The following is a 20855-nucleotide window of genomic DNA, read 5'->3' on the forward strand; positions in this document are numbered from 1 at the left end:
AACATCTTATTTTCAGGTAAAGACTATCAGTGTTGTGAAGTCTCAGTTTCAAACCTGGAATTAGACATGGTAAGAATTCCACAGTATCCAAAGGCTGTTACTAGACAAAAGTTATTTGAAAAATTTGCAGTGTGGAAGCAAAATAAGATTTTGTTGTGGGTGGATATCCCTGCAATAAAAAAAAAAAATATCACAAACTCACTTGAATTGAAACACATACAGACACTTATTAGAGGACCAATAACAGAAAGATTATTAAAACAGAGTAACTTCAGCTTCTCAGGATTACACTGATCAGGGCCCTCGGGCATATAAGAGCCTTGATTCAGCTTATAGAAAAAAAAGTCACTTTCTTTTAAAGCTACACTATACTTGGGTTATTATTTAAAAAAAAAAAGACTATTGTCATTCTTAGGTTTTAATAAATTAGTTACAAATTTTTTCCCCCAGTGATCATAAAGCTGGATTTGGGATAGCAGAGCACCATTTCTTCCTAGGTGAACAGATAACTTGGGAATCTTTGACAATCCCACATTTCCAGTATAGGGTTTCTTTCTTCTGTAAAACATGGAACATAAAACGTTGGGACAGGGCAGAATGGTTAATCATTTAAAGACAGTCACATTAATACTATTTTTCTGTGAAGTTGAGCTGCGTAAATATTACCAGCCTCATCATGGAAACCTCAAAAGCAAAGAGGTCAGCAAAATGACTCTGGTATAATACACCCATAAACAACAGTCTCAGGAAAGCTTCCCAAAGAAAAAATCATCATTATATTGATCTGATCTGGCACTTTCAAAACTGCAGATCATAGAACAGAGATCTCTTTCCAGCTGCACTGGCACAGGGATTCCCTCTCCAACTCTTTATTCATCTGCAGAATGATGGCTCAGGGTCTAAGTGCAAGTGCGCTCACCTAAACCCCTCCTGCTATATATGTTGTCAGAAAACTAATTTTTTTTTAAAACAATGTATATGCGCTTTTCAGGTTAGTAAAATTTATTTGTGGCTGCGACAAGAAGTTCCTCGCAGAAAGCCCATTTTTCCAGTCAGAAGAGTGCACTCCCACTGAATTTCTTCTCTCCAAAGTCCAGATCTCCCAGGTTTTGAATTACTGCTACTACAGAATTCAGAAAAAAAAAACAAACCTATCCAGTTATTAAAGACTAAGGACAAAATTTTAACCAGAAAGAAACTTGATTTATCAAACTTTCAATCACAAACCACAAACTATCATCATTTTCAGACACAAAGCACCAAAAACTGAAAAACCCCACCACCATAATAATGAAAACAGAAGTAGTTACTCAATTGTTTTCTCTCCTTGAAAGCTGTTTTATGTAATTTTCATGTTGCTCTCATGATTATTTATTAAATACCTGAGTCAGACACCTAACTGTTTTTATGAATATCCATTTGCAAACATGTGGATATTCAACAGGAATGTTTGATGATTGCATGTTTGAACAGGTGTGAACTGTGAGGGCTTGCGACACAAAATAGGGTGCTATCATAAATAATCAGAAATCTTGCCCAGGGAGAATAGCAGAGCTTGAGGACTGCAGTTAGAATCATGGAAGGAAGTTGGAAGTATTGTTTAGGGTTGAGTATTTAGGGCTCTGACATACAGTGCAGATAACCTCCCTAAGAGGAGTCTCAGCAACAGCAAGGGACAGAAGAGGAAGAGAGTTGGGTGTTGTAGGTGGTGACAGGATGAACACAAGACAGCAAATTCCCTATTAAGACATACAAAGTACGGAATTTACAGTAAACGTTAGGAAGAACATTGAGGTAAAATGAAATCCTGCACAAGACTCCAGCCAGCAACAACCCACAAACTCATGTGTGCAGCACACTGGGAAACAGAGTTTAGAAATAAATTTAAACAGGAAAAATGAGAAAAGGGTTTCCAGCAGCCAAAGGAGCAGAACGCTTGAACAGTCTTCTCTGAGGGTGCTGGAGGAGGGGAGGAATTCATTAGAAGATGAAGCCTGAGCAGCTTCCAAACAAGGTAATATAACAGCTGGCTGCAAGGGCAGAGGTGTGAGAGGGGACAGGACACTGCCCCAGGCTCCTGGCACAGGGGTCTAAGAGAGATTTCCATCATTTGTGAAAAGCCTTTGTTAATCCTGACAAAAAGGATAGCCCTACACACACATTTAAGGCTGTAATTACATTACTACTGCTGCTGCAACTACATACAAGTTGCATGTATTCCTTTTCACATTTCAGTGATCCTAATAAATTTGCATTCTCAATGCTTTTGCTACTGAAGGCTCAGGCGGAGGACACAAAGTCATATTTATAGCAAAGTCTAATACTGATGAATTTTGCACTTTCCTGGTATTCAACTAAAGCTGCAACAGCAAGTCATTACTACTGCACCTGGGTGATTTCAAGATATGAATTACCTTTTCATCTATGAAATGAAAAACACTCTCTGATGACAAACCTTTTCATTTGCTTTTCTACTAGGATTTTAAAGAGAATAATTAATAAAACCAAGGTCTGGCCTCAGTCTTTAGAACTCTGCCAATTTTTCCAAACTAGTTGCAAATAGGCTTTTTGGCATGTTTGCTTTCTAATCCAAGCTTTGTAGAACAACGTGCTTGACTAGGTTTCACAGCATTTTCTCTGACACAATTTTTTTAATAAAAACCCTCCTCAAAACTGATTATTCAAACAACTTCAACTAGATCATTCATTTTTAATGTTCACATGTACCCACGAAACCATCAATCCTGCAAATAAAGGTCCTCAGCTGTTGGAAAATAATGCAGAGCCAAGTCTAAAATCTCAAGATATACAATGTAAACGTGGAAAAAGAGGCACCATGAGGTGAAAGGGAGCTACCTACTTTTATCTAACATTCAATTAAATGTTGACCTTTAAAATGTCATTATATGCTCTTATGCTTTATCTTACGTTGGTTTCAACAGCCTCATCATTCATCGTTTTTCACAAATCAATACTAAAATGCAGAGCAGACTAACACCTTCAGAGGAGCTGAGTTGATGAGTGATGTCTTTATTATACTCCTGCAAATGCAGCTATTTGTGTTGTGTAAATACCACAGCAGCAACAGAAATGCTTGTATGCACTCCAGGAGGATCAGAGTTCGTCTATTATGTTCTCCACTGAGCACACAATGAGTTTAAAGAGATTATCTATTCTACCGTGGGCATTTGTCTAATGCCCACATTTTGAAAATTCCATCATGTCAAGCTGCATGTCACTTAGTGTAACAAACTATGGTACATGTATCACAACTGCTCAAATACTGTGCTCTGCAATTATTTAGCTAGTGGTTGATATTTTTGTGTGTTAGTCACAACACCACCATTATCCCACACTTAATTCTGCCAGATGACAGACTGCCAGAGCAAGAGTTTGCAAGCATCAGAAAGAGAACAAGAAAGTGCAAGTGTTATTTATTTTTGATGACTAATTTAGTAAGAACCTCATATAATTGTTGCTGTCTAGTCATTAAAAGTACTTTTCAGGTTTTCACTAAAAGCAATTACTTTGAGTGTTGAGAACAACAAACCCCACATTCTAAAGGGTAAATTAAAATCCCATGTTCTTAATCTGTCAATATTGTGACATCTCGATGCTATGGCAAATACCATCCCCTCTATTAAAAATGATCATATTGATCATTCTTGAAATCCGTTCTTGGCACTCCCCTTAAAATGACATCTTTTGCATACTACATTACATGTGATATTATTAATGTAAAGCTAACAAATGATTAATTAAACCAGAGATCAGAACTCTGTCTTTGACAGCAGTATTGTCAGCAAGCGCTGGCAAGGAATTTGTCATCAAGTAATAGTAAAATCATTCTCCTGACATAGCCTGTACACATTACAAATAGTTCGTTTGCAAATGTAGGGGATAAATATTTCTTGTTATTAACGGAGAAAATTTTGCAAAATATTTTTTTTATGTTTAAGCTGTAATTCCAGGTAAGATTAGTGAGAATGTAAACTCTGGTGAAGACCAAAGAACTTAATTACTTATGAGATTAAATAACAACCTTCAACACTGAAAGATGAAAGTATTTTCAATAATAAAAGATTATGTTATACAGTAAAGAGTTGAGGTTTTAAAAATAATAAATGCTGTGAACTCCCAGTGTGGGACAGAAGTTGCTTTGTTATTACTGGATGTCAGGAGGTTTTGTTTGCCCGTTTAACAGCAAGACAACTTATAACATTCTGCTTCAGGAGGTTAAGACAAAAAAAGTAAATATTAGAAACAGCTAGATTTGATTCCATGTGACAATTCCTGTGCCTTTAGTCCTCACTCAGCATACATTAGGATAATAGCCTTCTCAATAAATGGGCAGGAGATAGGAAAGATCTGAGCTGAGGAGTGTAACTGAAAAGTGAAATTTTTGAGTACTGCCTTCTGAAAACCCTTTTAAATAAAAACTGTGAAGTTGGCACAGCTGAGTAAATTGAGACAGAGAGTTTTAGCACCCATTTTCTATCCTAAGCTACACTTTTTATGCTGGAAACATGCATTTCAGCCCTGCTTTCATTCCTTCCCCTTTCCTTTCCCTGATGGTACTTTGTAGGTATGCCACTCTCACATAATGCCTACAGCAATTCAAAGGGAGACTTATTCCTGAAAATACTGACCTAGTTATGCTGTGCAAAAGCTCTGAACACATATTTAAGTCCAAAAAGTTGGGCAAAACTTGAAAGCTGCCTGAAAATCCCAACTAGTAATGGTACTGTAGCCATAAGGGTCAAAAGATACAAGAAGGGTAAAGTTATAAACAAAAAAGCAGTTTTTATAAAACCAATAGAGTGACCAGAAAAGAAGCTAAGATTTCAGGGGTACAAATCCTTCATCAGGTACCTGAGGACTCACATAGGAACCTGAAAGCTTCTTTACTTTTTTCCATTTCAAGGAAGCACTTTTTTCAGTATGACTTTTAGAAAAGAATTTCAAATCTCAAATAACAACAGCAGAAAATATGATCAAACACAGCTATTACAATCATACACTTCTTGTAACCCAAGTCCCTGCCTTCATTCCATGAAAACCATGACAATCGATACACAGCTCCATGCAAAGTATATCCTTTGCTTATGCTTACGAAGTGGGAAACTTCACCACATGACTTAGAAGGTTCCATTTTAAACTCAGAAAACGAATAATTAACAAGAATAGTAGTTTTTAATAGAAGTGATTTGTTGCTCTGCTGATCTAAAATGTATTCCCTGTTTCCTCTGCTGGGTTGACATACATTTGCTCCATCTAGTGGGAAGTTAATTAAGACATTTCCTTCAGAATGGAAATACTTAAATTATTTGAAAACAGATAGTGAAAAGCCAACTGAGCCATTGTTCTTTTGCTAGTAATCATTATAAAGTAAATTATATATGGCCTACCAGTTTTATAGTTGTGTTTGAAATAGAAGACTTCATTTCTAAACTTTACTCCAACATTTGACAACGGGAAGAGAATAGACCTTGTTTGTCTGTCTCATCTGTGTGTATTAAAGGTAGCCTAAAACATCATTACTGTAGGCCTCCAAAGGCAACCAGAGAGATGCTTTGCATTTTGACTCTGCAAAAATTCCTTATCGTTCTCATTTCTAATAAAGGAAAGAAGAACAAACAGGCAAAGCATGGGTTGCTCACCCTCCTATCAGTCCTTGGGAATGTCATGGACTGATTCCTCTTGGAACACACTTCCAGGCACATGAAGGACACAGTGGTGACCAGGAGTAGTCATCATGGATTTCCCAAGGGTAAATCATGCCTCTTCAACCTGACTATTTCCTCCCACATTTCCAGGTGAGGGGAGAACAGTGACTATCATTTAGAAAAGCTCTCCACACCGTCTCCCCGTTTCTGTAACCAAGCTGGGACATCAGACTTCAGATGGTTAACAACTACATGGATGAAAACTAGTCGGATGGTCAGGCTCAGAGGGCAGTGGTTCAGGGGTTGTATCCCTCCTGGTGCCTGGGAACAACAGCAGTACCACAGATGTCTATCTTAAGACCAGTCCTGTATGACATTCCTACCAAGGGTCTGCAGGAGGTGATGGAGTGCATACTCAGCAGGTTTTCAGATGACACCAGATGGGGGAACACTTAAGGGTAGGGCAGCCATCGGGACGAATTTATGCACGCTGGAGGAACAGGCTGACAGGAAACTTCTAAAATTCACCACAGAAAAATGCAAATACTGGCACTTAGGAAGGTAGAAGCTACACACAAAACAAGCTGGGGCTGCCTGACTTGGGAGTAGACCAGCTGAAAAGGACTTGGGGCTCTTGGCACACAGAACACTGGGCATGAGCCAAAGTGTGTCTTGGCAGCAACGCACACAAACAGCATCCTGGGCTGTGTGAACCACAGCAGAATGAGCACACTGAGGGACACCACTATCTGCCTCTACCTGGCTCTGCTCAGACAGACCCTGAATGCTGCTGCCAGTTTTGGCCCCCACCCAAAGCACCCAAAGCACGAGGGCAGTTGGTGGCTGGAACACTGGTCTTACAAGGAGAGGCTGAGTGAATTGCACTTGTTCTGCCTTCTGTGGAAGGATGAAAGGTAAGAGGTGTAAGTGGGAACAAGAGTGCTTCAGCCTGGCCATAAGGAGAATGTTCACCCTGTGAGGACAGCCCAGCGTGGAGAAGGCTGCTCAGAGAGGTTGTGTGGTCTCCATCCTGAGAGGCTTTGGTGACACAGCCAGTTAACCCCCTGTTCATGGAAGGTAGGGAAACCCCTAAAGCAGAGGGAATGCTTACAGTGAAGATCCACTTAGTGAGATTGTTACTTTGAACAAAAATCTTTACTTTCTTCCTCATCTTTCAGGCTTGTTTGCCTTTTCTTTTAATTTTAACATTTCCTTTGCATTTTCATCTCACTTTCCACAATGCTTCTTCCATGAGACAGGGAGGAGTGAGGTGTGGTAAGATAAATCTACTTCCGTGAACCAGAGATTTGAAATTGCAGTTTAAAACCACCTGACACAGCCTCTGCCTTCCCACAGAAACTCCCTCTCCTATCTAGAAAACTCGTGTTTTTTTTTTTTTTTGAGAAAGATAGTATATCCCAAAACCCCATTCCCAAAGCCAAAACAAAAAACACTGTTTCAAGACAGACTGGCCAATTAAATGCAGATAAGAAACTGCTTTTGGAATACAGCAATATGTTAAATAAAAAAGGTGCAGTGAATACCTCAAAGTTTGACTGTCTCAAATAGACATTTCGATGCTCAGAAAGGACAAGAAATGAGACAAAACCCAGACAATTCAGAATTCCACAAGAAATGCAGGTTTATCAGATGAATAAAGTCTGAGCAATGGTAGCTCCTTCAGCAAAGATTTTGCTCCAACACGCCAAATCAATCTGTTTCTCTTAAACGAATTATGCTAAATGATCACACTTTAAAAAAAAATCCCTTGATTAATATATCCCTGTGCAAGAGGTTGCCAATGATAAGTACATTTCTCAAACTGGAGTAGATGAAATTATTACCTACAACCTCAAGATATGTTCAAGTCTCTTCATTCTCAACTGACCCTCTCATCTGACCTGCCAGTAAAACAGATCATCTTTAAAAAAGATACACAGAATAAGCCTGTCCATCAAAAACTAATGCATAATTCAAAAATGCACAGTGTAATTTCTCAAAGTGCAGGTACAACTGCCATCATCCTTCCCACATATGACTTATTATTAAGGGTAAGTTCCTCAGTTTTAGCAGCTATTCCTCCCAGACATTAAGACAATGGAAATAAAACCACCCTAGCAATGAATCCTATATCCATTACCTTCATTCCTGCTTTTAATTATCGAGAGGCTTCAGACGCCCAGAACACTCATCCACCCACATTTAGTCACTCAGTAACCAATAATGTTCAACTGAATGATCAGTGCCATCTGACGTGGAACTAAGTAACCCATTAAGGCCATCACTGTGCAAACCAGCCTTCATGTCACAAATCACTAATCTGATTCTGCTTTAAGAGGCTGATAGCCCTCATTCCCAAGTAGGCTCCCCAAGCAAAGTGGAATTAAACACACATATCACACACACACAACCGCCCTTCAAAGAACACTGTTTCAGGTCTTGCTTCTGAACAAATTATTTATTACGTGATTGTGTTAGAATTTTTGTACATGCTGAAGAGAGTCATACAACAGCTTTTTAGTTCTATGTAAATTGTCTGTTATTACTGTTAACAGGCCATGGAAAATTCTTGGGTTTATATGTGAAATGAATTCTTTAATCTGGGAGGGTTTTGGGACCAAATCGTGTGAAAGGCAGTAAGGAATACTCCTCTCTAAGACACCAAGTGAGAAATTTATTCAGATCAGTACCTTCCCTTTGCACATTTTTTCACAATACGCAGCTTTGACAGCCTCTGCTGCCCAGTGAAATGAAAGGGAAGTTATTCAACACAACTCTGCAATTTGCTAACGGACTGACACAGATAAAAATGGCTCAAAGACTCACACAAGATCTGTGAAAATCAAATACAATCTTACATAGGAAATTTGGCTTTCTTCATGTCTAAACTGAGTCTTCCACATGTAGCCAGGGTTTATTCTCACTATGAAGTTGTAACACAGATTTTTCTCCACTTTTGTGCAACTTTTTATACCAATGAAAACAGCTCTCCTAACTTTCCCTTCTCTCTCCCCTTTGGTTCTCTGTTCCCTGGGCTAATTATGACTAACCTATTCAGTGTTTTTCTCATAGGTCACATTGTCTAATGCTCTGGTTATAGCTGCAATAAATTAGAGTGCACATGCTTAAACAAGCAGGGAATTACAGGTTCTCACTGCTCATTTTGGGACCATAAAACCCCAATTCCTCTATTTTTAACTAAGTTTCCTATGAAGCAGAGTAACTGCAACCAATTGTGACTCAATAAAATCTTTCTTGGTTTCAAAGGGAGAAATCAGTCTTAAAGAGATCTCCAGTATTATCTGACTTGCACAGTAAGTGAACAGGCAAGAACTAATGAATCTAAACACAAATTAACCATAACCAGCCTAAATTCAATCAGTAACTGCACTGATAGCATATGCCATGGCAATGGATTTAGAAAAGAAAAATATAAGTCTTCCTTGATAGAACAGAATACAGGGACTTTTTAAAATGCAAAATAAGTACTTGTTAGAAAAGTATTAATGAGATTTGTTTGATTTGTCATTGGTGCTGCCAACCTATATTTTTAAGTTTTTGTGGAAACTGCTCAGGCACATGAGCAATTTTAGTAAAACCTTTTCAGCCAGTTAAGTGTTAAAACTAGATCTGGCTTCAAATCTCCTGAAAAGGTTTAGTTTTGGCAATGAGAACAAACTTGCCTGATAAACTAACAAGGGTTGAGGCAATGCAGAATGTAGTTGAAGTGATGGCCAAGGTATCTCAGTAGAGGAATGGTCTGCAAGGCTTGTGAATTCCAGCTTGTACATATGTGCATAATCACACAACTTCACTGGGGTTTGAATTACTGGTCCCCAAAAGCTGGGGTGGGAATATGGCCCTGGTGAGTATGTCCTCCTGTCTCCATGAACTACAGCTGTGGGACAGCAAGGATGAAGCCAAACTCCTTCCATGAATAAACTAAACACTTCAAAGCCTAGTAGTTTGTTAATTTATACTAACCTGCAACTCACAAAATGTAAGGCAGCAGAAAACAGAGATGTCCTGGGAACTGGGTGAACCAGAGATTATGCTTCTACAAAAGGGTAGAAGCCATAAAGAGCAGTCTCCTCATCAGTGCTCAGCTTTACACAGAAAGAACACACAGTGTGTTTTAATGACACTTGCAGTTAAAAGAAAGGAAAACTTGAAAGGAAAAAACCTGAGAAACAGCAAATATGGATTTATCAAGGATAAATCGTGGCAAAACAATCAAACTTGCTTCTTTGATAGGATAATACCCTTTTGTGGATAAAAAAGCAGAAGTTTTTGTAGTGAGACCGAGGTGGAGTACAGCCATGGTGCCACTTACTTTTGTCTAGCTCAAATGACATCCCTGGCATGCAGAAACTACCAAGTACATAGACTGAGAGAGACTTCAGGGCACGTGAATATGGGCCTCTGGCCTTCAACTTTGTATTCAAGCATCCATCTTCTAACCTACATAATATGCCAAGGTAGCTTTTAGTGCAGATGTCCTCCCTTCTAACAAGATTTTTGAATGGGATTGCTGTGTTATGCAACTCCTGCACATAGTTCAGTATCTTTGAAGTTTGCACTTGATTACAGTGTTTATTTTAGCTAAGAGAAAAATCAGAATTTATGCACTAGTTACCCTTTTCCAAAGAGACTGGCACCCTGTGGGAATTCCAGTTTCTGTGCTTTACAAAAGACAATTCTTACACCGTTCTAGTATCAGGCAGGAGAAGAAAATCTGCATATAAACAACACAAGACAAACTGTAAGGCAACAGGAGAGAAAATGGAAAAGAAATGAAAAAAGGAGAGGAAGGAAAAGAAATTAAGAGGACACAAAGAAACACCACGATTCCTCAAAGAATACTCTCCCACATCTTCGTGGTAAGCTATTCATGAGGGTTGCTGAATGGTCCCTGACACGAATTTCAATTGTTCCTCTTACTTCCTCTTTGTGGAGGATGGTATTTTTTGGCAATTAATAACGCTCAACTTTTTTTCTTCCCCAGGCAGTAAATAAATCTCAGAGCTCATCAACATACCCAAGAATAAACAAAAAAAAGGAGTACAGATGTATCACAGCCTAAACCCAAACTATGCCTGATAAAAGCTGCCTGCCAAACCCTTGAGCTATCTGGCAATCCCACAGACTGTATAAGGCAGAACCATTACATCTCTAAATATCCAGGCTGCAGGTAATAGTTGCGATTGAGTTTTCTGGAACAGAAAATACCGGGAGAAAAAGAACCTATTTATTGATGAACTAAGCACAACATAAAATTTCATCTGAATTTTACTCTACTGGGTGAGAAACATGAGATAATTTTACAGGGAGAAAAAACCCCTGTAAATTACAAAGCTAGTATGTTCTACAAATGCATGGTGCCATTTAATATGCCATTTAATAACCCAAACACAGAAACAAAACCAACAATACAGCAGCAACATTATCAGACAGGATGATCTTTTCAGTCAGGAAAAACTAACTCCCTTCATGAGGATACTTTCTGCAGGTAAAAGGCAACTAGAGCAAGCCACCTGCTCTCTGACCTGTGAGTTTCCTCTAAATGGCAAGAGCAAATCAAGCAGCCAAGCCTGAGATGGTGGAAGCTGTAAGATGCATGGCTTAAGGCTCTGTTAATGGAATGGAACAGCCATGTGGAAAGAGAAGCCTAAGTTTAGGCAGACACAAATTTAGGTTTCATCTCTGTTGGGGACTGGCTCCATTTCAGCAATAAGTGATTAATCACAAACCCCAAAACTGGTAAATTAATTCACAACTTCCACTGGTGCTGCTCGGCTTAAAATCAGGGTAAGTTCTACTTCTGGCTTCGTTTACCAAGGTGACAAGTAAATGTTTATTTGTTGCCCACTGACCAGCCAGACTGAGCTCCACACTTGCATGAGTGTGATCTTGCATCACTTCAAGCACATAACCGTGTGCTTGCTACAAGGGGTTCACCCTTGCTTGCTATGTTTAGCATTTCCTAAGTGAAAAAGCAAACCATTATTCATGTCTGTTCTTTATTTCCTAAATAGTAATTAAGTCTCATACTTGGTTTTTTTACACATTTGGAATCTGACTTCTCCAAGCCCACATGCCTTTTCAGAGTGTATTTGACAGCACACCCCTGTGGGGTCAGCAAAGCTCACAGCCATGCTCAGGTGGGATGCCAGATTGGTTTCTCACCAAGTCAGAAGGGATTGATTCTCTTTCTGGTAACACATCAACAGCAAATGCAGAGCTGTCTGACACCTGCTTATCCGATTTCCTCGATGAACAAACTACACGCTGACCATAAACAAGGCAAAAGGCAGGCACTGCTGTGATTAATACAGTATATATAGGGGGAAGAACAAGGGATGGTAGTTATCCAGCTGCCTCTGACCTCAATTACTGCAGCCAAGTATGTGCCTGCACTGCAAGGCCTACACACAGTCAGCCAGTGAACTCCAGTGTCTCTGAAATAACCATGATATTCCCCTACGTGTGCTGGCCATGACCCCAACAGAGGGAACTTGATAACGCTGTAATAGGGGGATGAGATTGCTGGAATGGGAGCCACACAGCTGCTCTGGGTGCACAGGGGCTAAGGTGGGCATGAGCTGACAAAGCCATTCTCAGGGACACAGAACTGTACCTGTGTGCATCCCCAGGCTGCCACTGCCTCACGCTGAATAGTCACCAGCAGCTCTTTATTCTTTCTACTTCACATGCATATGCTTTGCTGTATCATAACATGAGAGTTATGACTGTTTTTGTGGGTGAATTTAACACTGTAACAGATTTCAGGGTATTCCAAAGGCTAATCAAAACAACCTGTACGATCATTTATTATGCTCTATTTCATGCTGGGCCACATTCACGAAAAAGGCTTCTACTTTCCAAAATAATTCTGTCCAACTTGCTGAATAATTGAGTTTTCTTATATTTTCTACAATCGTTGTACACAGACTACTTCATGAAGGAACTTGGAGGCACAACAAGGCACTTGGAGTAACAAACTGATTTGATGTTAATGTTACTGCTCTAATTTCCTAATAACTGAAGTACTTGGTATAAGAATTACCTCTGAGGCCTCTTGCTGTTTGCTAAGTTACACTGAAGGAACGGTGCTCTAAAACGGCAATTCCAACACAATCCATGTGCTAGATGATGCACAGTACTCCCTTGCTGCAACACACTTCAGTACTCATATACACCGACTTTGTTGATAATATAATGAAGGGTCTCTTTCCTCTCTATTTTAAGACCAGGCTCTAAGTCCCAGAGTTTCTCAGGTAATTAGGTAGTTTCTGTTTTGTCAACCTCCACAGAATCTTTTCAGGTAAACAGTACTTTAAAATGCTGTCTTTCATTTGTCAAGATCAGTGGAGGATTTTTTATTTTTTTTCTTTTAATCCTCCAAAGAATTTTCTTCCAGAGTTTCTGGTTTTTCTGAGTCAGTTTTCCCTGTTATCACGATACCTCCTTGCCCACCTGTCTCCAGCAACTCTGCACCCCAACTCTGAGCACACAGTCAGGAAAATAACCTGGAGCGATTCAAGTTCACAAGAGATGTTAAAAACAAAAACAAAGAAACAAATAAAAAAAGGGCAGGAAGGTACCATTAACAGCAGAACCCGAACTCAAGCATACCCACCGAATGCTAAGGAATTATAAGAACACAAACCATAAGAACTCAAAGTTAAATAAAGACGTCATTAATCCCAAACCTTTCTTACTGTCACACTGCTTTATCAGCAAGGACACAGATGACAGGAGGAGTAGATCTTACACTGCTACACCCACATCAGAGCACAGAATGACACAGACCATGGCACTGCGACTCCTGTGCCAGCAAAACCGAGATCCCCATCTAACGCACACAGAACCACTATTAGTTTTTTGAACTCCAATTACATACTGAACACATTTGTAATGTACCTCACTGCTTTTCTGCATCCTGCTAAAAAAAATCCTTCCTACCAGATACATTGATTCCACAGGGAAAATAATGGCATTTGAGAAATTCCAACTAGGTCAGGGACCTCAGAGATGGCTGTGATCAGTAAAGGGATCTATGGCCAGATTTATACTGAGCAACAAAGAACTCTGAGCCAGAACTGGCACCAGCACTGATAGGGCTGATATCAGAACCAGCACTACAGCACTACAGCCTGAGCTATTAACACTACTGAGAGCCTGCAGTCTCCATTTCCAGGCCTGCATTTCTTATACTCCAGTGAACCACGTGGCAGGATGCATATTTGAATGGAGTATCTATGATTTGTAACACTTCAGCTGTGCCCCCCAGTTTCAGTTCCGGTAATTCAGTCCTTCCCTTTTAACAGAATAATATTCATTCCATTTCTCTGGGAATATAATTTATATTAGATAGTAAGCACCAAATGGCAAGGAAGGAATACATATCACTTTTTCTTGCTATAAGAAAAAAAAAACCCACAGAAAAGATTTTAATGTTCCAGAAAAAATACTGTTATGTGCTTAAGTTTCCAATGAGCCACTTAACCAGAGCTATCAAATAATTCTGGAAAGTTCTGTTTTCTTGAAAGAGAGGGATAATTTTGTGAACAATTAAAAGCATAATCATGTGTGACAGTTGCAATGTAATTTAATCCCTAGACGGAGAAGAATTGACATTTAAAGTAGTATTAAGTCAAAACCATTCATGCCATCCATTTCTGTACAAAGCATATTGACTTCTCTGTCTGAACCAGTAATCCCAGCACTAGGAGATTCCGATGGTAAGCCATGTAGCAATTTGCTGCTGAGAAGTTCTTAATTCACAGCCTTGCATGATGCCTAAGGCTGTGTAGTTTGGGCAGAAGACAACACAGATTTGCCAGGATGGATAATTGCACACATGCCTTGCAATGGATACAGTCTGCAGCTGACGCTTCCACCACTGGTCTCTGTATGAGCATTTCTGAAATCATTTACTATTTTTATCTGTGATGTATCCATAAAGCTTTTCTTTTTTCCTTTTTTTCTTTTTTTTAAAAACCAACATAACACAACATCTTTTCCATTAGCTGACACTTTACAAAATGGAAACCTCAAACAGACTTAAGAAAATTCCATTTTTTACTGGAAAAAGATGGGTCATACATTCATGTGCAGAATGTAAGCAAGGAGGCATAAACACAGCAAACAGTGGTAAAAGTATTAGAGATAGTAGTTGCATGCAATGTAGCAAGCACCTTGCTTTTATAAGTAAGATTTAACATACAATATCACTTTGTTTGACCCACCAATTCTCCATTACTGTCTTTACATTACAATACAAAATTAAAAAACAAACAGTAAAGTCAGACTTGGCTCAACAGGGCCCTGGGTAACATTGCTTTCAACAGGAGGTTGGACCAGATGATCTCCTTCCGTGATCCTCTATGCACACTTTTCTTTCTCCTCACTGACAAGAGCGTGAGATGAGTCAAATGTGTGACAGTGAAAAGTAAGGTGGGGTTCAAAGGATACTGCAGTATTTCTGCCTTAGAAAGAAGGCTCCATTAACCACAATATTTGGATAAAAATAAAACCCAAACGAATAGTATTAAAAGAACTTCTAGTAACAGGGAGAAAAAACTAATACATGTTAACATATAGTAATGATGGGTTTGAACATGGTACTACCCAAGTGGTAAGTTCCTGGCACTGACTCAAAATACCCATTTCCATTTAGTCACCTGGATGGTGCATGTGAAATGCTGCTTTGGAGGGGAAAAAAACATCTTCCCCATCAGACCTGCATGCAAGACCTGGCCTGACAACATCAAGTGCTTTCTCATAAGCTTATTAGACATGCAATTAGAGAAAGTCTGTTCCTCCAGCATAGACATAAAACAACATGAGAGCTCTGCATATGCCTGCTCAGAAGGGGGCAACTCCTTTTGACATTCCTATACTAATGGATGATTTCTATGTGTAGAAATAATGTAGCATGTGGACGTAAAAGGACCATTTTGGAATTGCATATATGAGGATAAAGGGGGCACTTACAATCTTAGTTTTATATGTAAAAAGAACCCAGAATCTAAAATCCGAAATTTCCCTGTGAAACCTGAGCAACTGCCTGGAGTGTGGGAACAGGGGTAGCAGCCAGAAGGATGTACAACGAACTGAAAAGTTAAAACCTGCTAGTCTGAAAGAGCAGGAACACAGAAGCACAAACACAGGCTGTTTCTCCTATTTTTTCTTAACAAAACCAAAACCAAACCAAACATTCCACCATTTCCTAACTATGGAAATAATACTCTGTGCTCTGGCTTTCATTCCCACGTCTGTGAGCGGAAGGGTGAGCATTTGATTTCTCCTCTTCTGTCTCCCTCCCTTCTACCTAAGATGTGAACACACCATTTGTTTTAAAAATCAAGAAATTATTTGTATTTCTACTAACAAAGGTTCTTTTTGTGGAAACACCTCAGCTCTTAAGAAAAGATGTTTGTGATGGCAACACTAAACTAAAGATATTTCTTAGAGTAACATCCTGCCCACATTTTAAAGAAAAAAAGATGCAATTTCCAAAGGAAACAAGAAAAGGGTTTTCTTTACAGAATCACTGCTGAGCAACTTTTTCCTCTGTAAAGTAACAAAGTCAGCAACACTACCACAGAGAACCAGAACAGTCATTTGATTTGTTGAAGATATTAAAGGGCTTAAACTAATGAAACTTTGAGGCCTTTGAGAGTTTGTTACATGGTACATTACCATGAAATACAAGTAAATTTATATATATAGTTGTTAGCCAGAAAAGGGGGATTGGCTTTATTCATTTGGGAACATAAACTCCCCCAGTACTAAATGGCAATTAGTATTTTTAAAAATGTCAGCATGTTAAATTGAAATGTATGCTGATTGTCCCCCAAAACCGTTGCAGTGAAAGGAATTTTGATAAGACCTCTGCAAGGTAGAGTAATAATAACAATAACTGAGTTTATGATGCTAATGCAGACGTAAATTTAAACAAGTAAGTAATTGTACGGTATGAGATGACTTCCCAGGTAGGATAAAGAAAACAGACTTTTTTTGGAAAATATGTATGTACATGAATTAAGATATGAAATATAACCTATGTGGGATAGTACTTTGAGTTAAGTTTTCCCAATAATGGTACATCAAGGTTGGTGATCCTGACTTGAGATGTTAAAAAGCCAAGTAATATGGCAGGGACAAGTAGTTGTCAGAAGCTTTTACTTGCAAGTATGCATATTTGATCTTGGCACTAAACAATCTTAACGCACCTCTAATTTGGGTTCTGCAGCACAAACGTAACATTCCCCACTAATACCTTTTATGTGACTCAGGATAAAAATCTGAAAAAAGAACAGGTGTCCAACTATCCCTAACAGACAACAGGTATTTCTTCTACACTATTTTTTAAAGACATCACATACTATATTTTTTTTCAGTCACACTGCTTCTAGATGTATCAATCTCTGGTTGACAGGACTTAAGCTGACAAGTAGCTGAGGAAGGAAAGGTCAGCTCTGACCTACTTAGGTCAGAAATGACCAGAAAGTGCTGAGAGGTGCAGGTCCGAGTGGAAAACTATTGCTGCAGAAGTTCTGCCCCTTGTGCAATTGGTGTATGATAGGAAAAAAAAAAAAATGAAGAAAAGGGCATTTATCAAACTTCCCAATATATATTTGTAATGGGTTAGCATCACTCACAAATTTCAGACCAACCACAGTGAAGTTTACGAAGGCTGTTTGAACTGTTCCTTGTCTTTCTCTCCCATGAGGCCTCAGGGCTTTCTTGGAAAAACAAGCAATTAAAAGATGCAGTAAATGTCTTTTTTCCCCTCAAATGCTTCCCTGCTTTGCTTTGTTTTCTCTAACTTTTAAATAGAGATCCAATTCATGGCTGCTATTGCCTGCATCTGACAGGATCTAACTTGTTTGTACTACAGAAGTGAAAACAGGTAGAAAACTCTGCATGTGTAGGATAATTCTGGCATTAATAAAAGCCAAGGTAGAATTTAAACTAGACACTGACTGAAGGGCTTTCACCACTTGCTGTCTTCCTTTCCAAGAGGTCCATGTTCTGAAAATTCTTCTGATTCTGCTGAGTATACGAGAATGTAGTCTGCTGTGGTGTCTCTTACTGAGAGAAATCAGATGTATCAAAGAGCTCAAAACCTCTACTAAGGATGAACTCTTGCATTTCTTTAAAGCAGAATGAAAAACCACAAGGAATTTGCAACCAAAAAAAAAAGAAAAAGGGAACCCCCTCCAAAAGTATTCTCAGGAAGCCAAAACATTTTGAAAAGCATTACACTGTAGACATCTGAATGTGTAGCTAAACTGAGCTTGACTTTTCAAAGGAAATTAAAAACTACAGTAGAAGACTATTAGCTAAAGAAATAGAAACACAGGGAATGGGTTGTGGATGCAGTGAAGATCTAGTTGAAATTAAAGTATCTAGGTAAGACAGAAAAGCAAAATGAATGCTTTGCCTCAGTTTTCAGGGGGGTGGAGATCATGCACAAACGGTGGAGAGAACGGCTGTGCAAAACAAACTCAGAAAATCTGACACCATAAACTCTCGAGGGAACCTACAGTCCCCAGGGCAGAATTCTGAAAGAAACAGCAGATGGAATACACATTCAGTAGATAAGATTTTTAAGAAATGCATCAAAATGATGCACTGTATCAGATAAGAACTGCAGTCTCAACATAGATTTTCCATCTCTCCTAAAAATATGGAACATGGGTTCCTCATTCACTGCTTCCATGAACATAAGTGTAGTAAAAGCATTTTGCAGAGAGTATACAAACCTTTTGCCCTCTTCTTTGTCTCTGAAAAACTTACAGCTGTTCACTTCTTTATCCTCCAATAAAAACAAAGAATTTGGTGAAACTTTTGACTCAGTGAATTCTTTTCCACTCTTCTTGGTATATTTCTGTTAGGATGACTTTATTACTGCTTCAGTTATGAGTAGTTGTTATTCATTTGAAGTCACTACTTTCCACTGTGTTTAATATCCTAATGGGATATTACTAGCTGTTACTACAATCCAGCTGTCTCATATTCTTCAACTAAAAACAACTTCATACAGAAGGTCTTTTTTTTCTTTAAGACATTCTAGGATTAATCTTTAATTATGCAGCATTCAGCATGTATTGCCTCAAAAACTGTCAACCTGTTTCCTTTGACTTTGCTATATATTTCACATGGCAGAATTCTTGTCTTTAACAGTACTAACTATCTTAATCTATGTCCATAACATCAATATCCTGACTAAAATGCTATCTAGATAGAGCCCAAATGTTCCTGTGCAAAACCGAGCTGACAAAGTCTCTATAATCTAACAAAAATCAGATGTCTAATGAGTCAAAAAATGACTGAGGAATGTGGATATGCCCTGGATCACCTATCCAGTGGTTTCAAATCAACAGCTACCCTTGAATTAAGTAATCCTTGCTAGTGAAACAATGAAAACATCTTAAGGGAAGCATCGTGCAGTTCCAGAGGCATTCCTATTACAGCTCATCAGTACAACACCCTCCACTATTTAGCTGCTCTCAAGTGTTACATTATACCTGCAGGACCAAAATGAATGTGTTATGTACCTATGGTTAAGCTTGAACATAGCAATGCATAGCTGATAATCTGCATTAACACCAGTATTGGGCAGCATTTTACAGTTAGGAACTCTATTTTTGAAAACATTCTCTCTGCGTAGTTACATGCTTGAAATGCTTCCTGAGCAACCGATCTAGAGAGTTTCTGCTTTTACTTTGATGTCGAAAAATTGCCCCCTCCCCCCCCCATGAATGAGTGGCCTTGGTTCATTTACATTTCTCAATTATATTTTGATCAACAATTTCTTATCCTGATTCAGCTTTGTAATCCCCTGTAATCAGCGACCCGTTGTTCTCTGGCACCACCTGCAAGCCCCCGTAAGTTGGCCACAGGACACTTCTATTTCCTCACCTTGGCTGCTGTGCCAACAGAGTATGTCTGAATAACCATCAGACTTACTAAAGCTTCTTACAGGCACTGAAAGGAAACTGGCATTGTCTGGAATGTATCTAATTAGGAATGCAAATACATCCTTACTCAGAAAACGAATGCCAGGGTTTCCTCCGCTCTTTCTCTGCACTGGCAGTCAGTGCCTCTAAGGGGTGGTGGAGGAACCGGCTAACATTTCACCAAACCTCAAAAAAACCCTCTCATGACTGTGCCTGAATAATGGTATTCATTAAGCACAAAGCTGCACATGTCCCTTTTAATGATTTTTCTTTTTTTTTAACCTCCTGAGCTTTTGTCGGGACTTGCAAAGCAGAAGCACAAGATGGTACTGACAGAAATCTTCATATTAATAGTGTCCATTTTGGTGTGCAATGAACTCATGATTTTAGGGATGCACCCTGCATTCACACAGTGCATGTGCACTGGGCATTGTGACTATCTACAGTTTCTTCAGAGCTCACTATTTAACCCTCATGCTTCAGAAGAAGTACAGGGGATACAATATCATTTTCCGAGTTACCGTTCACACACACACGTCACAAAGGACTAAGAAAATACAGTTTCCTGCAGAGCTGTGCCTGCATCTTCATAGAAGCTGACTGAAGCTTTGTTATGCTCCTCAGTGCATTTCCTAATTTCCCAAAAATTAAAAAATCCATAAAGGAATAGTCAACCACAATCAGCTGGAGGTCAAGCCCAAGAAGACCGAACATACAGAAGATTCAGATCTCACCGAGGAACAGACAGAAGCAACTCTGTAATCATAAAAAAAAGCAGGAGTCCCTGATACACTAAGGGAAGGTGGGATGAGCAATGCAGGCATTAAATGAAGTTTAACTACCTAGGAAAAAATCAGACATCCTCTTAGCCTATGTTCACCGAAACAGGAACTAATCAGAGGATAAGCCTCACTCTGGTTTGTTTTGCCGTGTAAATCCAGCTCACATAAACTTTTACTAGTATGGGCAAGATGTTGGATGTTTCAGGATCTTTCCTCAGTATATGAACGATTTCCTAATTGACAACTGCAATAAAGATGACACATTTTAATCATTTTGCGCATTGAAATTCCTAGTGAAACATTTCAACTTGCACAATATGTTAAGACTAATATTTTTCACATCAGAACCCCAACTCTCCCTCAGCCTTTTCTCACAGGAGAGGTGCTCCATCCCTCGGATCTTTTTTGTGGCCCTCCTCTGGACGCACTCCAAC

The 20855-nt window shown here is 39.1% G+C and overlaps 1 protein-coding gene across 4 annotated transcripts in view; it reads right to left on the reverse strand.

Annotated features, from left to right (window-relative positions):
• Nucleotides 1–20855, reverse strand: part of CTNNA3 (catenin alpha 3) — a 431146-nt gene that overhangs the window by 58557 nt on the left and 351734 nt on the right. The gene's annotated exons all lie outside the window — the stretch shown is intronic.

This window comes from Chiroxiphia lanceolata, chromosome 8 (genome assembly GCF_009829145.1).
Source record: "Chiroxiphia lanceolata isolate bChiLan1 chromosome 8, bChiLan1.pri, whole genome shotgun sequence".
NCBI lineage: Eukaryota > Metazoa > Chordata > Aves > Passeriformes > Pipridae > Chiroxiphia > Chiroxiphia lanceolata.